At 36.0% G+C, this 24,833-nt stretch overlaps 1 long non-coding RNA gene across 1 annotated transcript; it reads left to right on the top strand.

Annotated features, from left to right (window-relative positions):
- Positions 1 to 8,534: 8,534 nt before the first annotated feature.
- On the top strand, positions 8,535 to 20,311 carry LOC144334526 (uncharacterized). The gene is made up of 3 exons (XR_013404495.1): positions 8,535 to 9,362; positions 10,768 to 10,853; positions 19,689 to 20,311. It is a non-coding gene; the product is annotated as an uncharacterized LOC144334526 (long non-coding RNA).
- The last annotated feature ends 4,522 nt before the right edge of the window (positions 20,312 to 24,833 follow it).

Here is a 24,833-nt window from a genome sequence, read left to right as displayed (position 1 = left end):
TGTATTTTAGAGGAGATTTGATGGATTGTAGTCATTAACTACATGTGGAGGACTAGAAAGGAAATTCCAGGCAGGAAAAAGGGGTGCAAAGATATGATTTTAGAGGTGAAGAGGTCACAGTCTAAGGATTGAAAGGTTAGTATGGTCAGAGTTCAGAGAGCAAGTGAAATCATAGTGTTGAACAAGGCTAATGGAGTCAGGACCAGATCATAGAGGACCTTGTTAATCATATTGAGGATTTTGGTTTGTATGCAAACAACAGCAGAAAGTCTTATGCTTAAATAAAAGAATGATATGGTTTTTAATCTTTAGAAGGTTGTTCTGGCTAAAATGTGGAAACAGGTTGAAATATGGCAAAGTGGACAGGAGCATTAATTAGGAATCTAGCCCAGAGGCCAAAATGAGAAATGCTAACAGCTTGAACTAGAGAAACAGTAGAAAAGGTAGAAGAAAGATGATAGATTTGAGAGGTATTTAGAGGTAAAGATGATAGGTATTGGTAATTGTCTTAGTCCATTGGACTGCTGTAACAAAATACCATAGACTGGATGGCTGATAAATGCAAAAAAATTATCTCTGACAGGTCGGAGGCTAAGAAGTTCAAATTAGAGAGACGACAGATTCAGTGTCTGGTAAGGGTGTGCTTCCTGGTTTGTAGAAAGAAACTTGTAGTTGTGTGCTCACATGATGGAAAGGGCAAGGCAGCTCTTTGGGGCTTCTTTTATAAGGGTACCTAATAATCACCCAAAAGGCCTCACCTCCTAATTCTATCACCTTGGGGGTTAGGGCTTCAACATATGAATTTTGGGATGTATAATCATTTAGATCATAGCAATGATTGATTAGATTTAGAGAGGTGAAAGATAGAAAAATGCCATGAAATGTCCTTAAGTGTGTGATTGGCTAAGCTAGAAGGGATGGTTGTGCCAAGTTATAGAAACTAGATGGAGGCCTAGAGCTCTTAGGAGAATTCTGTATTGGATATGCAAACTCATCTGTATGGAGGAATCTATCGGGCCCAGGTATATAATTTTGATCCTATAGGAAAAATAGAGAGTTAGAAGAGGACAAAACTCTCTGTGGTGTCACAACGTATGGTGACAGAGTAAATGAATATGAGCATGCAAATAAGACTGAAAAGGAGAATCCAGAGAGGTAGGAGAGAAACCAACAGTAACATCATGGAAGCGAAGAAAAGAGAGTGTCAACAATAATTAATATGCAAGAAAACAAGTAAAATGGAACAACAACAAACATTTTATTCTACTTACCAATATTGGGTAGTTGATAAGAGTATTATTCATTCTCATGCTGCTAATAAACACATACCCAAGACTGGGTAATTTATAAAGGAAAGAGATTTAATTGATTCACAGTTCCACAGGCCTGGGGAAGTCTCAGGAAACTTACAATCATATCAGAAGGGGAAGCAAACACATCATTCTTCACATGGCAGCAGCAAGAAGTGCAGAGTGAAGGAGGGGAAAGCCTCTTATAAAATCATCCGATCACATGACAACTAACTCACTATCAGGAGAACAGCACAGAGGTAACTGACCGGATGATTCAAGTACCGCCCACTGGGTCCCTCCCATGACAAGGTGGGGATTATGGAAACTATGATTCAAGTTGAAATTCAGGTAGGGACACAGCCAAACCGTATCAATAAGGGAGCTGAAACCAGTTTGAAATTAATGAAGGATGGAAAAGTAGATCTCATATATATATATATATATATATATATATATATATATATATAACATTTGTTCAATGGCTTTAGATATTGAAGAGAGAGATGAGGGTTGCATAAGTAATGTGTCATTGAAGGACGATAATTTTTTTATTTTTTTTTCCAACTTTTAAGTTCAGTGGGTATGTGTGCAGATTTGTTCCATGGGTGAATTGTGTGTTGCAGGAGTTTGGTGTACAGATTATTTCAACACCAAGGTAATGAGCATAGTACCCGATAGGTCGTTTTTCAATCCTCACCCTGCTCTCACCTACCTTCAAGTGGGCCTGGTGTCTACTGTTCCTTTCTTTGTGTCTGTGTGTACTCAGTGTATAGCTCCCACTCATAAGTGAGATTATGCAGTATTTGGTTTTTGTTCCTGTGTTAATTCTCTTAGGATAATGGCCTCTAGCTCCAGCCATGTTACTGCAAGGAACATAATATTTTTTAATGGCTGCACAGTATTCCACAGTGTATTTGTACCATGTATTCTTTATCCAGTCCACCTCTGATGGGCACTTAGGTTGATTCCATGCTTTTGCTATTGTGAATATAGTGTTGGAATGAACATAGGTGTGCATGTGTCTTTATGGTAGAACAATGTATATTCCTTTGGGTATATACCCAGTAATGGAATTGCTGGGTTGAATGGTAGTTCATTTTAAGTACTTTAAGAAATCTCCAAACTGCTTTTCACAGTGGCTGAACTAATTTACATTCCCACCAGCAGTGTATAAGTGTTTCCTTTTCTTTATAACCTCACCGGCATCTGTTATTTTTTGACTTTTTAATAATACCCAGTCTGACTGGTGTGAGAATGAGATGGTATCTCACCGTGATTTTGATTTGCATTTCTCTAATTATTAGCAATGTTGAGCATTTCTTCATATGCTTGTTGTCCACATGTATGTCTTCTTTTGAGAAGTGTCTATTCATGTCCTTTGACCATTTTCTAACAGTTGTTTGTTTTTTGTTTGTTAACTTAAATTCCTTATAGATTTCATAAGAATCAATATTGTTAAAATGGTCATACTGCCTGAAGTGATTCACAGATTCAATGCTATTTCTATTGAGGTACCAATGACATTTTTTAAAGAATTAGGAAACACCATTCGAAACATCATATGGAACCAAACAAGAGCCTGAATAGCCAAAAATAATTCTAAGCAAAAAGTACAAAGCTATAGGCATCACACTACCCAATTTCAAACTATACTGCAAGGCTATCATAACCAAAACATCATGGTACTGGTACAAAAACAGACACATAGACCAATGGAACAAGTTAGAGAACACAGAAACAAAGTTGCACACCTACAACCACTTGGTCTTTGACAAACTCTGCAAGAGCAAGCAACAGAGAAAGTACTTCATGTTCAATAAATGGTGTTGGGATAACCTGCTAGCTCTATATAGAAGATTGAAACTAGGCACTTTATTTTGCCATACAAAAACTCAACCAAGGAGGGTTAAATACTTAAATGTAAAATCTAAAACTATAAAAGCCCTAGAATAAAACCTAGAAAATACCATTCTGGACATTGGCCCTGGCAAAGATTTTATAACAAAGACTCCAAAAGCAATTGCCACAAAAACAAAAATTGACTAACAGGACCTAATTAAACTGAAGAGCTTCTGCACAGCAAAAGAAATTATCACAAAGTAAACAGACCACCTATAGAGTGACAGAAAATATTTGCAAACTGTGCATCCAACAAAAATATAATGTACAGAAACTATGAGATTTATTTGTTAAGTGGAAAAATGAGCATCTTTAAATTGTGATGAGAAGAATAAAGGGAGAAAGGTAAGGGTTGAATATAACAAAACAATAATATAAAATTCAGAGAAGGCAAATATAACAAGATCTAAAATCTAAAATATAAGTAGAAGAAATAGCTCCTTAAAATATAAACGGAAGGATAATATTTTATATCATCTGATACATAATGAGGAATGAGGAATTCACTTATATAATTTCAGAACAGAAGATATACAGAAAAATTAGACAGTTATAAAACAAAAACAATTAGAGATAATGTAAATTAAAAAATCACAGCTACAGCAAAATAGATAACTGAAAAGTGGACTTGATCCAGTTAAATAGTGAACTAATGCTCTGAAAGATTGAATTAACAATTCTCCCAGATAACAGTGCAAAGAGAAAAATGGAAATTATGAAAGAAAAGTTAAACACTACGGAGGACAGATCCAGAATTTCTATATCCATCTATTTTAAGTTCCACAAAAAAGGAAACAAACAAACAAAAAAAAATGAAGGAGAATCAATATTTAAAGAAATAATGGCTGAGAATGTTCCAGAACATTAAAAGACATGAACCTACAGATTTAAACACTCCAACAGTTCAAATAGTGCTGAACAAGTCCGTATGCATGTGCATGTACACACATGCACACACGACAGTGAATGTTCACAATTCAGGGCATTTAGGAAACTCTAAAAATGCACAAAAGGAGAAGACAGACATACAACAAATGAATACAAATTGTAGGCATTTGTCATGGATCTGGGTTCTAAGAGAAGAGTAAAAGAAGGTACCTATCCTTTTGGCCTTTACTAGATACTAAGAGGTACTGACATTCATAAAACAGCAGCATGTTAATCTGTGATAAATGAGGGTAGAAAGATGCAAACCCAGGATATACAAGTGCAATTTTTTCAGTGCTCTAAATTTTAGAAAGTTGATTTTATTCACACATTAACAAATAGTTATGAAAACCTTTTTATCTCCAAAGAACTGCTCTTGATCCTCAGGGTAAATAACAAAAATAAAGAATGATATTTTCTGCTCTCCTGGAAATAATATCTAGCATGTGTTCGTTGTACACAACCTAGCCTGCTATAGGATCTCTTCAAAAAACGTGGTTAATGACTACTGTATAGAAAACAAAGCCACCTTTTAGTATTTACAACCAGGTAAAAGAGAAAGTAGCTCAGCTTTTGTCACTACCATCTCGAAATGCTCACACACTGAGTTTGGACCATGCAACCTGGCATTCTGAACATCTGTGTTTCACTTTCCCGCTTTCTTATGTTAAGTGCGCCTTTCCAGATGTGCTGAGGCTATCTCAGATGATTGTGTGTTTATTTACATGGGTCTAGCACAGGGCAGTATTCAAAAAACCGCAATCACATGACTAAAAACACAGATGCATTGAACAGTTCATTGAAGTTGTTTATTTCAAATAACTGATATTTAAAACTTTTACCTAATAGACGACAAATAGTGTATTTCCCCAGTGTATTTCCCCTTACATTTATATGAATCTTCAATAAACATTACAAGTACCATTTATCGAGCACCCATTGCATACAGAGAATCTTGTTTACATATTATATGCATTATATTATTTAGTTATCACGACTCCTAATGTTAGGTTTATTTATTTGAGAAATAAAAATAATGTATTTAAGTTACACCGCCCATTTTTGGCAAAACTAGAACCCAAGCCAACTTCATCATGAAGACCCCTTTGCTTTTTTTCTTTTTTACATTGCTCTGTGCTCCCAACTTTGTACTTTTCAAAGTGCTTTTAAAATAATTGGTTCTTATAATTTGCATGAAAATCTTTTATGGTTGATATTGTTCATGTCATTTTACTAAGACAAATCTAATAATACATTTGGGAAGTAACATTTATTTAATACCAGTTGTTCAACATTTTGCTTTTGTTTGGTTGTTGCTATATTTTTGTTTCAAGGTCATTTACTATATTCTCACACTCCTCACTTTCTTAGGTATTATGGATACAAAAATTAGACCATGTTCTCTTTCACAGTTATTCATATAAATATTATATGAAATACACACGTTTTAAACATTCTTATTCCTATTTGTTTCAGAAAATATTTAAGCCCTATCTATCTATCTATCTATCTATCTATCTATCTATCTATCTATCTGCTATATAATATCTCTGGAGTCATCCAAAAATGTATAATTCTTTCAAAGAATGAATGATTTTGCCCGCCAAGTATTTTTTGTATTATAGCTAGAAAAATAAGAGATGTTATAGAAGGGGAAATATGAACAAATATTAAAATCTGAGGGTCAGAAAGGTATGGCTCAAACCTGTCATTCTTATTGCATGTTTCTTTAAACTAGGTAATAGCATCACTGAGTCCTGCCTTCTCTCTGGTCCTTTTCTCCATCTAGAAGAGATTATTCTCTAAGGTCTGAAAAACAGCAACTTAGAAAAGGATGTATAGACAGACTGTTGCGCATTGAGCTCCTGTCTGGCCACAGTCAGTCCACTGTGCACAGGCACTGTGCCTTTGCTTTTCTCTCCAGAAGGGCCTCCTCCTCCATCTTTTGACAGTGATTGACAGCTACAACAAGTTGTTGTGTCAAAGCTCCTGCAAGTCAATTATGAAAATGATGTGCACTTGCTTAAAGATGATTGTAAATTGCTTCTGGCTGATCAGAATAATGAGTTGCAGTGATGCTAATCAACATTGGGCATATATAGTACCTTGTTCCTGCCATCAGGTTTGCAGCTGCAGCTAGTTCACCTAAATGAGAGTGTTTTTAAATTTCTCATGGGCTGAGGCAGGATGCTCACAATGAAGAAATCAAGAGAAGAGGTGAGGTCGGCCTCAAGGAAAAAAGGTAAAACAAAGCAACAATCATTTTGCACAGTCATATAAGCCCTATTTCTATCAATCCTTTATGACTCTGGCTTATGGAAGCAGGAAGGGAGCCAACATTAGCTAAAGCCAGATCCTTTACATGTATGTAATGGTATGTAATGGGTTTTATCAGTGAATCTTCACGGAAGCTCTGTAAAGTGACTATTGTTAATGAAACTGAAAATTTGTGCATCTGTTCTATGAAACTGTCCAGTGTTACCAAGCCAATGGGTAAGCAAGAATTTACATTTCACCTATTTAATTTCAAAACTCAGTCTATCTTACCAGTATTACCAAAAAATACTATTCATAGAATATCTGATTTAAACAATCCCCATGTACCTGTTGAAAGTGCGCTTCCTTGGTTGGCCCCACCCCACACATACTGGGTCAGAATCTCTGCAGGATGCATGTCACAGGTTCCAGGAATATACAGTTCTAACAAGTAAGTCCAGGTAGTATTCATATACACTAAAGCTTGATAATAATTTCACCTCACCTTGAGTATTCTTGCTCTCTCTCAAAATCTCAAAATTCTATAAGACTCACCACAGCTAAGCATTTCAATTCATCACAAAGACTTACTAATTTGGCTTTAATCACTATATCTGAGAGGATTTTTTTCTTTAGAAATTGGAGAAATACCATTTTAGTTTATTATTGCACAACTTGAAACTTTCCTATTCTGTCCTCTCTCTTACAAATGGCTTTGTGTATCATACTGGGTCCTTTTACACAATTTAAATGAGGCTTGGAACAAAATAAGGTGAAATGACCTGAGCAACATCATCATACATTGCAATATGCTTGGTTCAGAAAGTCATAGGTGGAAGAACACAGGACTAGAGGTTAAAAAAATAAATTTTAACACTGGACTTCTCACTGTTCCTGTAACCTGTTGTCAATCCCTCTGGTTCATCTTTTTCTAATAATAATAAAAACCACAATTTATTAAGCTCATAAAATTAACTTTCTTTTCTACTTCAAATGAGGCATTGGCTTGCAAAAGCCAATTCCGAAATTGTTTGGCAGTTCCTCCAAATATTAAACATATATCCACTCAAAAACTTGTACATGTTATTCATTATTTCAAAAAATGGAAACAAATATACATGGACGGATGAATGGAAAAGTAAAGTGTGGTATATCTATACAATAGGAAACTATTTGATAGCAAAAAAGAATGTAGTATGGATACATGGTAAAACATGGATAAACATTTTGTTTAGTGAAAGAAGCCAGTTCTAAAAGATCACAAATTGTGTGTTTCCATTTATATGAAATATTCAGAATATGCAAAGCCATAGAGAATTAAAGTAGGTTAGTGGTTGTCTAGTTGGGAGGGGGATGACAGAGTAACTGCTAATGGGTAGAGAGTTTCTTTTTGAGGTGATACAAATCTAAAATGAACTCTGGTGGTGGCTGCACAATTCTACAAATACACTAAAACTAATTGTACATTTTAAAGAGATGAATTGTAAGATATGTTAACTATATCTCAATAAAGCTATTTTTAAAAGTAAGGTATTAGAAAATAATGTATTTGACCAGGCGCAGTGGCTCACGTCTGTAATCCCAGCACTTTGGGAGGCCGAGGCAGGTGGGTCACAAGGTCAGGAGTTCAAGACCAGCCTGACCAACATGATGAAACCATGTCTCTACTAATAATACAAAAATTAGCCTGGTGTGGTGGTACGTGCCTGTAACCCCAGCTACTCAGGAGGCTGAGGCAGAAGAATCACTTGAATCAGGGAGGTGGAGGTTGCAGTGAGCCAAGATCATGCCACTGTATTCCAGCTCGGGTAACAGAGCAAGGCTCCATCTCAGAAAACAAAAAACAAAACAAAACAAACAAACAAAAAACCAATAGATTATACAGGAATTGTGCCTATGGCTTATGTTGTTTTTACTTGAAGCAGTTGTTCATGGCATCGGTAAGCTCTTTTATTATTTTTAGAACAGAAACTTATTACAAGAGGAACAATTTACAGTTCTTCTGAGTATTGATATAAATAAGAAGTCTGGAAATTAGAAAATATGCTAATAAAAATATCAGGGTCATTATATATGGTTTTGGAATCTGGGCCAATCAGTATTGGTGTGATATAAATCAGTTCGTGAACATCATGATAAAGGAAACTGAAGAAGGTCAATCTAGAATGATACTTGCTGGATGGATTGAAAAAGTGAAGCTTTAGCAGCAAGTAGAAAAACTGAAGCATCAGGTACAGTAACTTATCCATTGAGTGAAAAGGTTCTTCCCATGTCCCTACTCTCAGAAATGCATTCTGAAATTTGGAAGAAACAAGACATTACACAAGTACATAGCTTCACTACCAAGGGGAAGGGCAAAATGCCATCTTTGATTTAATTCCAGGCTTCAGTCTCTAATTCTGTGGCACAGATAGCTCATGTATTCTTTGTTCCTCTGCCAAGCTTAACAGGGATAAGTAGCCTTGCTCTGGGAATATGAGTTTGATGATTGGGTTGCATGAACCCTGGAAGCCTGGAATATTCATCTGTTTCCATTTGCACATTCTTCTGTCCCTCCTGACTGCAGCACTCCCCAAACCTACATGGAAGAGCTAAAATCAATTCTGGTAAATCTTAGCAGCTTCTAGCACACCCTGGTAGATTTCCTTCAGTTTAATATCTAGCATTAACTGGAAGAAACATGTTCTTACCCAGTCACTACATTTGTCAAGAAATAATGCTATGGTTAAATGCTGCATGAAATGATAGAGATTAACAGTAGCACAATACTAGACATTTCTTTTTTGCTATTCCAGTTAATGCCTGATGTAACCTCATGAGGTAGATGTTGTACCCCTGACTTTAGAGATAGGAAAACTGAACTTTTGGGAGGTTAAATAACTTACAGTCACATAGTCAAGAAGTGGAGATGGCAAGAGTTCAGGTCTAGGTTTGTCGGATTGCAAATACTATATCCTTTCTATCGTTTCACTCTGTTTGGCTTTAAAGGCAAGCTTTATAAATAAGCTCATAACAACCTTAAACTTTCAGAGTCTTAGCAAATTATGGTTCAGATGGCAAGAAGGGCATGAATAAAGGTTTTGACATTGAAAAGAATGCTAACGTTGACTAAACACTAATTAGGTGCCAGGTGATTTCACAACAATAACAATTGTGAATGTTACTTTTTGTTTAGGCTATAGATGGGGAAAATGAGGCATAAGATAGCAAATTAACTTGGTAGTGTTCGCTTTTTTGCTTAATGGTATTCTTCCTGTCCCTATGTTCATTCTAATATTTGTGCTGCATGTGTAGAAAAAGAATGAAAAGACTTGAGCTGGAAAAAAAAGAATTACAAATCTAAGTAAAGCCACAACAGTTGATAGGATACATATTGCTAACAGTCTCAAAGGCCAATGTGAAGAGCTTTAATTTTAATTTGTAAATACCTTTTCAAGAAATAAAGGGGTTTGATCTGCCAGAGTAGTTATTTGAGAGTGTAAAATTTATGTTAGATTCATTGCCTCCATGAAGTCTATGAATTTTGTGATTCCATGCTCCTTATTCTACACATTTCTTTGTAGCAGATACTGATGTGTTCAAGAACTGAATTAAAAGCCACATACCATTCAGAACTATGTACCATAGTACCATAGGAGATAAGATTCTCATTCAACCTGATGGGTAGTGTGTTTCTGGGAGACCTTCTAGTGCAGACCATGTCTTAGCTATAACTTCAAGATCCAGTCAAAATTAGTAGGGTCCAAGACAGGGGATGGAGAGAAGATGATAAAGAAAGGGAGGAGTGTAAGGAGATAAGATTATTGTTTAGTTACAGCTTTACTCATCTATCAATAGGAGCTTTCTGGTCAAAAAAGGGTGGCACCACTTCCATTAAGATAGGCTTTAGAAGGTAGAGTAATTAAGCAAGTCTTATATACAGGTAAAAAAGTAGACAATGGGAAGTGAAAGAGACTTATAATTATTGACTCAAGAGAAAAAAGCATGGCAATATTTTCCAAAGTGGGTGATGTATAAGATAATTTATAGAGAATACATGCTTTTCCATGCTCAAATAAATTAGGAAAATTTATAGATAATCAAAATTAAACTGGTTTCTTGACTGTATGCCTTTTTAGAACTTTTATTGCCCTAATATGCATTTTAAGTCTCCAAGGGAAAAACATAATATGCAGTGTTTATTAAATTTATTTGATCTCAGATCACTTATTTATTTATTTATTTATTTTTGTGGAGCAACCTAAGGAATCAATGTTCAAAGAGACAGAAATTTGGAAATCACTGGTTAAAAGAAAGGTCTTTGATATCTAATGATATTAGGCTAAATCCCAACCCATTAGGAATAACTATAAAATCATGGGACAGTTACTCATATCTTTACCTGATTCCCCAGCTGTTAGAATGACCATGATACCCCAGAGAACTTTTGTGAGGATTAAATGGATATGCAAAAGCTCTCGGCATAATACTTGGCTCAAGGTAAGCACTCAGAACATGGTCTGCTGCTATTACTATTGTTAACATATTTTTAAAAAAGAAACAGAGGCTTATTGTTATATTCAGTGAAGTGACATTAAGGAGAGGGGTATGAATCTTATAAATATCCATTTTGCAGAGATGCTATACATTATTTTAATGCTAGCAAATTTAAGGTAGAAGAGTGAAGGAAATTGTGTTGAGATTCAGAAGGAAAAAAAAAAAAAAAAAACAGTCTCCCAATAAGAGACCAGCCAGTAGCTGCTTTCTTACCAGAAGTGCTGAGGTGGTTAAATAGTGTCCCTATTATTGCAGAACTTAGTGCAGTTGGTGAAAAGACAGTTAGATAATTGAGATGTTATATTTTAATCAAGAACAGGGTGACTGCCAGAATCCACAACTTTAAGATGTCATTTCCAAAGGCTGACCAATATCAGGTTATACAAAGTGTGGCAGGAATTGCTGGTTTTCTCCTTACCGACATTCTTTCCTCTAACCCACCTCTCCTTGTTTTCCTCACTTGGATTGGATGGCATTGAAGACAGGGCTTTATACCAGGGAATAACTCTTGGATACATTAATTATACTTTATCTTCTTGGAAAAAAAAAAAGATGGGTAGAGTTTGATGCAGCAAAGATAAAAAATGATGGTTCTATATAGAGTATAAAAATTTCTTTATGATTTCTGCATTCATTGCTTCTATCGTATTAAACAAATGAAATCAGTATTCTACCTTTAATGTGTGTTGATTACTAATTTGAAAATTAAAATATTCTAACCTGAAGAGTCTTCAATCCAGGAAATCTATTATCTGTTTAACATTACTATTTACTGGTTCTCTAGTTTCATGGCATTAGCTCTCTGAATTGTTCTCTATTTTTTTTCCTACCTCCATACTTTCAACTGAAAGTCACTGGATTAGTAGGCAATCTTTCTAGGACATACTGTGTAATTTCCAGTCCTATTAGTGCTCATGTGATAATGCTGCAGTGTGTACAAGAGCTCTTTCACACCAGAGGACACACATATTTTAGAGTGTTTGAATCTGTTCCAGGAGCTACCCCAAGAATGCTACATTTATATATCAACCGTTATCAATATAAGTGCCTTTTAGATTACTGCTTACTTATTTTAATTTTTTATGCCTAGTTACCATAGTTTCCTTTTTATTATAATAAATATCACTTCACCTTGGAAAGTTTCTTAGGATAGCCACTCTATGGGCTCAAATCCATTAGTTCTGTTTGCTAACTTGGAAACCGACCAAGTTCTTGGCCATAGTTTGAGCATTAAAAGTGCGTCATCTTTGATGAGGAAGATAAAAGTAGTCATTGTTGTGGCTTTATAAAGTTGTTAGACTAGAATATCAAACTGTTTCACAGCTATTCTATTACAATCACAGACTAAAAATATCTTCTTTCCTTCTTCTAAATGTTTTGACAGGCAGTGATGTTTTCACTAATGCACTCTTGTATGATGGCTTTACTTTTACTTGTGTCAGTCTTGGAAATAGAAAAGGAGAATCAGCATATTTCTGTATATATCATATGCCTGTCAACTTTTACACTATGCCTCCTTTATAGACATACAGTTTAAGAATTTTAGAATTCATCTACTTCTGTCACTTAACTTTTTCCTACTCATCACCAAAATAAAATTCAAAACCTTTAGTTTGAAATTTCAGCTTATTCACAATGTAGCCCTTCTTCTGCCCTCCATCTCCTCAAATCCCATGCTACAGACAAATGGAATGCCCCCTGTTCTCAATACACACCATTTAGTACCAGCATGCCTTGATAACTGGTCATTTTGGTCTGAAATTCCTTCTACTCCCTTCTTTTGTCTGACTAAAATCCTACTGAGCTTTCTTACTCGAGCTTATATAATAGTTTTACCCAAATGAGCTCAATTGTTCCATCTTGTCAATTCTTGTCAATTCTTCATGATCCGTCTCTAGTTCTAGGATGGAAATAAAACACTTCCAAATTTAAATCTCGGTTCCAACACTTATTCTATGTGCTTTTGAAAAGGACCACAGAACCTTCTCCTCATCTGTAAAACTGAGGTAATATCTATATTGCCAAGGAACCCTTTCAAAAAGCAGACTTTCCAGTTCTCTTAGATTAAAAAAAACTCATTATTCCCTTATGTGTAGAGATCAACTGTCCTCAATTCTATGATCTTCTCTTGTTATAAACCCCAGCTTTGAAAATGCTGTTCTCTTAGTTCAGACCCTTAAAGAGCTACATAATAACTGTGTTAAGGCTCTATAATAAATGAACTGATTATCAAATGGATTGGTTAAGTGTGAACTGTCTGTTAGAGATTAATACTTATTAGCAAAACTACTACTAGTAAAACAAAGACATTTTACAGTAATTAATAATTTACTGAAGATATCACTTTGTATCATTATCTAGATTGTTTTTACCATCATACACTAAGATGTTACAATGGATTTAACTTATTTGGATTGATTGTTTTCAAGAGAGACAGTACTTGTATACTAGATAAAAGCATGGATGCTGAAATTAGGCCTATGTGTGAATTCTTGCTTAGCCACACTGTAGCTTCATGACTTTAGATAAGTTACTAAAACCCCTGAAACTTCAGTTTTTTCATTTCCAAAATAATAATCCTTATGATTTCTATTTTAGAGTATGTTGTGAGGATTATAAAGAACATATAATTATAGAATTCAGAACAAGTTGAACACTCAACCCACTGTTAGATTTGCTATAACAAAACTCCTTCTCAAGCTCCACATTCATCAACTGAAGTTTACTTTGCACCAAACCGAAGATATATATGTATATATACATATATTTTTTAAAATAAAAACCTTTATCTTTTTGTTTGTTTGTTTTTTCTTTCTCTTTGAAGGATGCTATTACACAGAAGGCAAAAACATAAGATTAGAGTTAGCCCATCCCTTTCCAGACCATAACTCAAGAGTTGCCAAGATCTGCCAGTTCTCCTTTGGCCAACTCTGCTCCCGCCCAGTTAATCCAGCCTCCGTGAGCAGTACCATATCAGGGCCACCTGTCATACCTCACTTCGATTATTCTCACACCATCAGCCTGACACTCTGCATTCTACTCCCTCCCTTTCAAATCAGCTTACATCCTACCATCAATTATATTCTGTTTCACAAACATATTTCTTCCTTTTTTTTTTTTTTTGCCTTCTATGTTTGTACTCATTTTGTCCCTGGAGATTTTGATTGTGGCCTCCCATCCTCCATGCTGCTTATAAAAATATTAATTCTTTTGTCTTAAATTTTAATCTTTTTTGAGTGTTTGCTTACTTTGTGTCAGCAGGTATGCTAGGTACTTTGACAAATGCTGTCTAGCGTATCTACTTCTCACAACCACAGAAAACTTATTAGGTGAAAATATTTTTATCCCTTTTTGACAGTGAAGAAATCAAGGCTGCAAGAGGTTAAGCACTTTGCTAACATTCATAATAGCTGTAAAGCTAGGATGAGTTCAGGACATTCTAATTCAAGAGTGCTGTCTCCCAAGCTCTAAGAGAAACTGCTGTATTGCTCAGGATTCTCTAGAGAAACAGAACCAGTATGAGACACACACACACACACACACAGAGAGAGAGAGAGAGAGAGAGAGAAATAGTTATTTTTGGAACTACAACAGTTGGCTCACGTGATTACAGAGGCTGAGAAGTCTCATGATCTGACATCTTTAAACTGGAGAACCAGGAAAGCTAGTGGGGTAATTTAGTTCTAGTTCAAAGGCCCAAGAACAAAGAAGAACAGTGTTCCAGGATAGGAGAAGATGGATGCACCCACTCAAACAGAAAGGAAATTTGCTCTTCCTCTGCCTTTCTGTTCTATTTAGACCCTCAAAGAATTGGATGCTTCCCAACCTCATTGGTGAGGGAGATCTTCTTTACTTGTTTACCAATTCAAATTTTAATCTCTTCCACAAACACCCTCATAGACACACCCGGAAATAATGTTTTAGTAGCTATCTGGACATTCTTTAGCCCAGTCAAGTTGACATTCAAAATTGACTATTAATACTCCCTTGCCTTGAGTGACTTGCTCAAATTTTCCTTTTCTTGATCTTCTCTGGCAACTTTTCTTTTTTTCTGTCTGTAACCAATTTATGCTATTTTACAGGACTTGTCATATCTTGTTTTTTAGTGCAGCTTTTGCATGTATAGCTAATCTTTTTTACTGTGTTCTTAATTTGATGAAAACTTACACCATTTCCTTTTCAACTTTTATTTCTTGTGGTGTCTTGCACAGTCTTATATAAAGCAGGTATTCAGTAAATGTAGAATTGAACTAAAATGAATTAAATTGATTGCATTGATCCAGTGTTCACAGTTATTTAAAAGCAGAACCTAGAGTTGAACTCATTCTCCTAAAGCACACTGTCCTTAAAACCTCATACTGTGCAAAGAAAACAGATGTGGATTTTGATTTTACCTCTGCCACTTAGCAGGACTGTGTCTTTGGGTAAGCCACTTTACCTTTCCTGGTACATAAAATGGGAAAATAATATCTATACTGCAGGCATGAAGCGGGAATTGAAATAAAAGGTGTATGTTAGCATATGCTTGACCCCTCCTGGCAAACAATAAATGGTAGTTGCATTCAGTCTTACCTTTGTATTACATAACAATATAAGAAATAGAAACCACAGCCTTGTTTCCAGTGATTTTCTTTTCTTTTTTTTTTTTTTTTGGAAACATTGAAATGAGAATGAGAAACTCTGAGTGAACAAACAGAATTGCTTGTAACTAGAGTGACTGTCAAGTCTTCTGTGAAGCATCAGCAACCTTAGAAAGCTCTCCAGGTATATTGGAAGAATAGTTGAAGCAGTTATAAATTACAACTAAGACTGAAAATCCCCACTTTAGTTTCATTCCAATTAAACTTTAAGTAGTTGGTTGACAGATAATGTTTGGGAAAATTAAATAAATAAATAATAATTTTTTAAAAAAAGCTTCATCCAGAGCAGAACATTAGCGTGAGTCCAAGAGCATTGGGATTCAGATATGTGAGGCTGCCTGTGAAGTGGCCGTCTTAGGAAGGGTGACCCAGAGCAACCCTAACCATGAAAGACAAAGTGGCAACTAAAACAGGAGATAATATTCAGAGAAGTATGTTCATGGAAGAGCCATCCCACTCTGTGTCTTACCCTGGCACTTAAGGCTCTTTGGTCTTCTCTATGAAGTAGGTATTCTGGCCTTCTGCCCCCTAAATTTTATAAGAAAGGAAATAGAGCTTCATTTTGTTAGTACAGATCATCTAATCTCTCCTAATAGGATATCCATAAGATGGTTTCAGGTAGGGACTATAAGTTTACATTTTAGACGAATGAACAGTGCACTATGAAACAGAATAAGGTATCAGATGTAACTTAGAAATCTACTAAAGATATATTTATTCAACAGATATTTGTTGTATTCAAGTATCAGAGGAATAGATTCTGACTTATCAGAGGAACAGAGGTCATAGCTGTTGAATATATGTCATGTATCAAGAATAATGCTATAAATTTAGTTATAGTATTAAAAAAAGATATGCTGCATTCTCAAATATCTCTTGGTATGTAGGAAACAAAGATAAATGAACAATTACAAATCATTGTGAGAAGTCCGCTGCTACAGAAAATTACTAAAATACCATTCTTTTTACATTACCTTAGGTACTATAGTAAAGCTTCTGTTTTAACCCATTTAATTTTTCCCAAAACTTTATTGGGTAGGTACTATGTTTCCCCTAGTTTAAGATAAGAAATTCAAACAGAGAAGGGAATCAGATTTTGTATAAGCAACACAATGTCAGAGGTGAAGTTTGAGCCCAGCTTCAAAGTCTGTACTTTTAAATTCCATATATACCATACCCTTAAGATGCTGTTGGAAATTGCGTTGCCAGAGAAAATACAGCATATCAAACTAAATTAAATGCAGATAAACAGCAAATAATTTTTAGCTTATGTATGTTCCATGCAATAGGTGGTATATGTTTATATTTTTAAATATTTGATGTTTTGCTGAAACTTAAATTTAATTGTGTAGTCTCTAGTTTTATTCGCTGAATCTGGCAACCTTACTTGAATTAAAAAGAAGTCTGGCCATGGCATGGGAGAGACCGAATATAGAGATAAAATGTTTAAGCCACTTTGATTTGAGAGTCATATTTTTTTTTCTGGTTTTATTCCTTGGTTGCATTTTACATTTATGCAGTAAAGATCATGTTGCACCATGTATTGTTGCCTGCCTGATTTCATTATTATATCAAAAGCTACTCTTATGCCAAGAAAAGTGTGTAAATAAGAAAGATAATGGAACGAAGATAATAGAGCATGTCTCATTGGTTACTCTAAATTAAATGATGTAATGTAACTAAAGTCTGGCTGTAGTGTCTGGCATCTGGCAAGTCCCCAGTAAAAGATGATATTGGATATAGTGGAGTTGTTATGTTGGTCATGAATATTAATGTTTTTGCTACTGCTGCTACTTCTATAGTTATTACTGAAATAGTAAAGTGATAGTATTGATTCTCACAATAAAATCCTGATATAGCCAGGGCTGAGAAAATGATGATCATTTTCATGATGAAAAACTTATCAGAGGAACAGAGGTCATAGCTGTGACTCAGGTCTTCTTCATCCTAATTCAGCTCTTGATCTACTTATTATCATAGATCTAGCATATATGGATATAACAGTTAATTTTATGTGTCAACTTGACTGGTCTATCTCTGGGCTATATCTGGATGCCAGATTTCTGGTTAAACATTATTTCTGGGTGTGTCTGTGAAGGTTTCTGGAAGAGGTTAGCATTTCAATTGATAGACTGAGTAAAGTCAGTAGCCCTCCCTAATGTGGGTGGGTGTTATCCAACCCCTTGAGTGCCTGCATAGAACAGAATTATAGAAGGTTGAATTAACTCTCTTGAGTGCTTGAGCTGTGACATCAATCTGAAGTGATCTATAGTGGTCTTGTTCTCAGGTCCTCAGACAAACTGAACAAACTGAAATCTATACCACTAGCTCTCTAACTCTTAGGGATTTTTTTTTTTTTTTTTGAGATGGAGTCTCGCTGTGTTACCCGGGCTGGAGTGCAGTGGCACAATCTCGGCTCACTGAAAGCTCTGTCTCCCGGGTTCAGGCCATTCTCCTGCCTCAGCCTCCCGAGTAGCTGGGACTACAAGCACCTGCCACCAGGTCTGGCTAATTTTTTTTTGTATTTTTTAGTAGAGACGGGATTTCACCATGTTAGCCATGATGATCTCGATCTCCTGACCTCGTGATCCTCCCGCCTTGGCCTCCCAAAGTGCTGGGATTACAGGCGTAAGCCACTGTGCCCGGCCAACTCTTAGGGCTTTTAATTATACTGCTAGCTTTTCTGCTTCTCCAGCCTACAGACTGTAGAACTTCTCAGCCTCCATAATCTCATGAGCCTGCATCTTACATTAAATCTATCTATCTATCTATCTATCTATCTATCTATCTATCTATCTACCTACCTACCTACCTACCTATCAACAAGTAAAAGGTCAAACAAATGAACAAAACCCAAACCATCTATACATAAATTACACGGGATTTAATATGAATTACTCCTATACTGACAGATTGTTTACTCGTAAAAAAACTGGTCAAAGTATAATAAGCCTATTAAATTCAACTGGTCCTGAAATAATCCATTGTCTCACAAAAATTCCAAGAGAATGGGAGATATATATTAAAGTAATCCTGGAAAACATTTTATTAAAATTAGAATGTTTAAGTGAAAATTCACTCATTGAGAGAATATATTTGAACATCTTTCTGTATTAAAAAATTCATTACAAATGGGACCTGTACACAGAACCATCAGTTTGGTTTGTTATCCTTGAGGAGTTTATAGTTGGAGGAATGGAGAAACACGTAAAAGAGATAATCATGTCACCTGCATGACGTCAAACGCTGCAGCTTTCCAAGTACTCTTTCGTTAACTATCACTATAGTAGTCCCAGCACTCTTAGGTAGTCCAGTCCACCCTTCACATACTCTCTGAGGATCCTGAGACATTTGCACATTTTCTCTTCTAGAAACTCAAAATCCCAATAATACTAAAATACATGCAGCTCCCTGGCAAAGCAAATGGCATGCCTCAGAGCCTTTGCTTATACTGTTTTGTCTGTCTAGAAAGCTCTGCCCACTCCACTACTTGGCTAACTTTGTCAATAAAGTCTTATTCAAGCTATTTCCTTTTCTTAGCCTATTCAGTCATTGCTGTCATGATTGATTTTTAATTATTATTTATCAGATAATGTACATAAAAAGTAGCATGAAACAGGAGGGAGGATATTGATTGGCTTAAGCGTTCACTCATCAGTGTGCCTATCCAGGTGATGCTAACTGCTAGGTAGGTTCCCTAAGCCTAAGTTTTCTTATCAGTAATTTAAAAAGATATAATAATATATTAATATAATTATTATAAAATCAAATTAGAAAACCAGAAATGCTCCCATGAGGTGTATAGTACAGATTAATTCAATAAACAATAAATATTATAATTTATTTTATTAATGAAGTCTAGTGAGGAAGCTGATTGAAATTTATAAAATTTTGAATAGGCTGAATTTTAAGCAAAATAATTTTGTAACATTCATATAAGGCATAGAAATTCTTCTGAAATTGGCCAACAATCTAGTGGTAGCTCTTCCTACAGAATAAACAAAACTCTGTTGTATTGTTCTAGTAATCTATTGCTCTGAAGCAAACCATCTCAAAACTTACTTGCTTTAAACAATACCTGTCATTTATCTGCTCACAAATAGAGTTTGGCTGAGACAGCCCTTCTTGGATCCACCAGATATCCAGGGAGGCATACAACAGGGACTTGCAGGAATCACTTTCAATGTGGCTCACCCACATGGCCAGCAATGCAGACCACGACCAGCTGTTTCTCTCCACATGGGTTTCTTCAAGGACTTATTGGGCTTCTTCATAGCATGCCAGCTGGATTTTGTGAGTAAGCATCTTAAGAGACAAAAAATGGAGGCTGCCAGTTCAATAAAGCCTGTGCCAGAAACTGGTATAGCATCACTTCCTCCACACTCTTTCAGTCAATCAATCACAGGGCCTAGATTCAAGGAGAAAAACATAAACCCTACCTTTTGATAGAAAAAAATTTCACTTGAACACTTTGGGAGTATTTTTTAAAAGTACTACATCTCCCAAACCTCCTGGCAGTCAATGCCACAGCCAGGATTTAACTGCAGGCTTATTTGATGCCAAATAAGTCATTTTACAAAGATTATAAACAGACCTAAGGAGAAATATAGCAGGTTTAAGTAATTTCCCATGGGGAAATGAAAACTCTGAATCCAAAGTCCTTAAATTAGCTACTACACCATGGTTCACAAGATGAAATGGACGGGTGCATGGCAGTGCATTTTTCCATTGTGATGCTTTCTATCAATAAACTGTTTGTAAACAGAAATAAATTTTGATGTAGACCTTGTAGTTTTAGCAGTATGGGCTAGACTACTACTATGAGCTAGAGAGGTAGTTCCTTTGTGGTTAGATTGGTCATATGACTGAATTGTAGCTAATAGAATATGATCAGAAGTGATATACAAAACTTATAGGCATAAACATAAAACATTTCCATATGTTCCTCTATGGGTTTTGCTTCTTTCAACTTGGGAAAGGAGATGATCTCAAGGGCAACCTTGGGAACTATGAACTGAGGATGCCAGAGCTGTCATAGTCTTGAGAAATAATCAAATGGTGAAAATAATAACTGAGGAGTAGCTAAATGATATTCAGGTTAAATCAATTCAGAAGCATCTGTTTCTTTGCAAGCAATGAGTCTTTTGAATATGTACATGTTACTTGGATTTAGACTTCATTGGGGTGTACTCCTTCTGCAATTATAGCACATGGCTTCTCAGTTAAATTGGACTTTTCAGTGCTAGGTCATTGATATGATTTGACTGTGTCTCCACCCAAATCTCAACTTGAATTATAATAATTCTCACGTGTCAAGGGTGAGACCAGGTGGAGATAATTGAATCATGGGGGCAGTTTTGCCCATACTGTACTCATGGTAGTGAAGAAGTCTCACAAGATCTGATGGTTTTATAAATGTGAGTTCCCCTGCACAAGCACTCTTGCCTGCTGCCATGTAAGATGTTCCTTTGTTCTTCCATTATCTTTTGCCATGATTGTAAGCCTTCCCCAGCCACATGGAATTGTGAGTCCATTAAACCTCCTTCCTTTTAAATTACCCAGTCTCAGGTACGTCTCTATTAGCAGCATGAATACAGCCTAATACAGTTCATGTATGGATGGAGGATAATAAGCAGTTATCTATGGTTGGTCTCTTAAAGATATTAGGCTAGTGTGTGAGGCAACTTATAAAAAGAATAATTTTCAATAAGGTTTGTAAAACCAGACAAAGAAGAAAACTGGGATCTGGTAATACCTGGTGGATTTGAGAGTTTGGTTTGACTCTGAGCTTCCTAGCAGCTAAAGAGAGAGAGAAAAAAAATATATATCTTTTATTAGCAAAAATTCATTTAAAGAATAAGTAACTACTTTGAATCTATCACTTCAAACAACTTCTCTTTTTTGTCCACAAAACTAATAATATCAAAATATTAGTAATGTAGAAATGATTCAATTTTATGATTTATTCAATATAAATGCTGTAGAATTTGTTTAAAAATTATTAAGTATTCCGATCAACTTTGGATATTTCATACAAAGTACACATTCTGAAATGAGGTAAGGGGAAATATTTGCTATAATTTTGTGTTAAAAAGAATGCTATTTTAAAGGCTTTTAGGATAACCCCCAACCCCGTAGTGGGTATTTTTTTGGTACAACTAACAATAAATAGTAATATTATTGAGGTATATATTAAGTACCTATTATAAGCCAAAAAAAAAATGTGAATTTGTTAAGCATTGCCTTCCTTACGAGGTAAGCATTATTCCCCTTATGCAGAGGAAATGGAGGTACAGAGAGTTTAAAGGGATCGCTCAGTGTGTTGTCGTAAGCTTTAAAGGATAAGCTGTGGAGTAAGCTAGATCTTCCTGTGGAACCCACAGGTACTTTTATTTTGTGTGTACACAACACGCCTTTTCTACCACAGAGCATAGAGTACATGAGAGCATAGAAGTCATAAGAAGAAGAATGAAAGAGAGGAAACAGGACAAGGAGTGACTTAAGGTGGAGAGGAAGAACAAATAGTGTATTTGCAAGGGAAGCCAGAGCCTCCTTCTTATCCCACCCTCTTAGAGGGCTGTGTTTTCCACCAACTCATCAGTCCAGAACTCATCACTCCTTCTTTTCTGTGATTATTTCCAGGGTCTTACCTTGGGGGTACTTATCAGGGAGAACAGCTGCTGGCTCTGTGACTGTGTCCTAACTAGCCATGAGAGTCATTTGGACACTGTGTCCCCTTCAATGACATGAGTATCCAATAAGGCAGTATTACAGCCTTCCTCACACCATCTTCCCTGTAAACTCATGTGTTAACTGTCTGCATCGACTGTTTAACTCTTGACTTCTGCTGTCTTGTATTACTATTGCACTGGGTAAATACTTCTCCCTCTCCCCTCCCTTTCCCTTAGGGAGAGAATCATGGCATATTACATATATTGTTATGTATCGTTATGTATTCCTATGCATTCCTGAGGCTTCTAGTATATATACTCCATGTAGTAAATGCTCACTGGGTGGAACTGTGTAAAACGCTACATAAGCAAGACAGGATTTTAAGATCTTAAGGTTTCCCATTTCACTATCCTCTCAGCATCAAAACTTGAGGATTCACATAGTGTTTTAGAGTGTACACATGATTTCACTTTAATAATTTGATGCTATCCTCACAACAATCCTGCCAGGCAAGTCATAGTGATTATATCTATATTACACAAAGAGGAAACTAAATCTTAGTGTGGTTAATTAACTTGGCCAAGGTCCCATAGCTGGCTTATAAAACATTTCTTGCATGAATGAAGGAAAGAAAGAATAAGGCACAATTAGGACTTGAGATCAATTCCCTGTGACTTCATATTCAGTGCTCTTTCCAATACGCTGTTTTGTCACCTTGACATCTTGGTTAAACTAACGTCACCAAAGAATTTGTAGCTTAAAATAATTTGAAGTGACACAACTCAGTGGTGGTAGGAGGGACAAGGAAAAGAATAAAGCACATTTTTATTTCAGTAAAAGATATTATCTTTCAGGGAGCACAGATGGGGCAAGCTGGTATGAGGCATATGTTTGGCAACTGGAATGTACATGTTGTCACACCCTAAAAGTAACACAGCATTGTCACTGCCTCCTCCACTTATTAGGTCAGCCTTTGAAGAACAAATTTTCAATTTTCCTTATTTTCCCCTCATTAAAGGCCTTGAAAATATAAGGTAAAAAGTGCTCATAAACCATTTCTGATCTTTCTCCCTCTCTCAGTTCTATGAATAGAATTGTCTTTTTCCTAAGCTTTAATCAGTGTCTCACTGAGTAAGTAGAGATAATCAAACCGATTTTTAATACTTTAACCCATTATACTTAATTGGGCTCTTAAGTTACAGGAATAAATAGAAACGGATGAACCTTTAAATCTCTCAGCATTAAACGCTGTTTACCTGACTCACTTCAATGAATCAATCTCCCCATGTAACTCTCCCCCTCCCTGCAGCCCCCTTTAAAAAAGTAAGACCGCAATTAAATGTATGGTGGTGGATCATTTCTTGCTGGCAATAATTATATGGGAGAATTTGAATCTCATCAGAAGGTCTAATTTGAAGTAATAAACCTTCTTGCTAATCTTATACCTAAAGTCAATGATCCCACTCTAATGATGATAACGCAGCAGCCTAAAATAACAGACCGAATGAACGAAAGATAACCATCACTGGAACTTACTTCTGTGGGTGGGTATAAAACACACTTATGAGGGAGACTGTTTCTAACTCTAAACGTTAGAAAAAATAATTTGTTTAACGTGTTGAGTGTTAGAAAATGTCACTCAAAGCCCCAGACCAACCTTGGAGAGGGAGAATCTGGGCTGTGGTAAGTGAAGAAGTTCATCTGGCTGAGACTGATGGTATTCCAGGCAGAAGAGATGGCAGAGGCCAAGTCGGCAAGGTGAAGGCCACACAGGAATGGTAATGAGTCTCACAGGACTCAGATATCTGAAAGGAAAATGAATTGAGGTGAAGGCAAGCCTTCTCATTTTCTCCACTTTTAGAAGGTTGCCTGAGGTGTTTCAAAGATGTGGCTGCAGGGCTGAAAGGCCTTGGGTGGTATTTTTTTTTTTTCTTTCTTAGTAATAAGAACAATTAAATGTGGCCCAACTGGAGAATAATATGAATAGCTCTGTGCTTTATACAGAGCTGCTTTGGCTATAGAGTATAGCATAGAGAAGATAAAAATTGGAGTGGGGAGGAAACGGTTGCAATTATCTGAGAGAGGTGAGAGGCTACGCGGAAGAGTCTGTACTATGCCGTAAAGTTAAAATTCTCAAAATTGAGTGAATAGACTGCGGGAATGGAAGAATTTTTGGAACCAGAAAATGATTATCATTTCAAAGAGGAAGGTAATAGTCTTTCTTATGTACCTAAGAGGAGAACCAGGTTGAAAAAGGGGGCAGTAAGAGGATTTGTCTTTACTACAGTGATGTGGAAGAATGTTCCCACTCTCATGCAGAGATGTCAGAGGACGCTGGGCGGGTGGTGTTAGTTATTATGAAGAAAACAGGGCTAGTTGTCAGTGACTACTGGGAGACTAGAACAAAGCTGTGAAACCAAGTCTATGTAGAATTATGGAGAAAAAAAGGAGAAAAAAGTATGTTGCTTTGAGAAATGTCTAAATGTAAGGGACCGACAGAAGAAGAGGCAGGGAACAACAAGCTTTCATTTTCTTATCTTTGACAAACCTGAGAGAAACAAGAAATGGGGAAAGGATTCCCTATTTAATAAATGGTGCTGGGAAAATTGGC

Source organism: Macaca mulatta, chromosome 14 (genome assembly GCF_049350105.2).
Source record: "Macaca mulatta isolate MMU2019108-1 chromosome 14, T2T-MMU8v2.0, whole genome shotgun sequence".
In the NCBI taxonomy this organism is placed as follows: Eukaryota; Metazoa; Chordata; class Mammalia; order Primates; family Cercopithecidae; genus Macaca; species Macaca mulatta.
The sequence above is the reverse complement of the archived record's forward strand: the minus strand, read 5'-3'. Positions and strand labels throughout refer to the sequence as shown.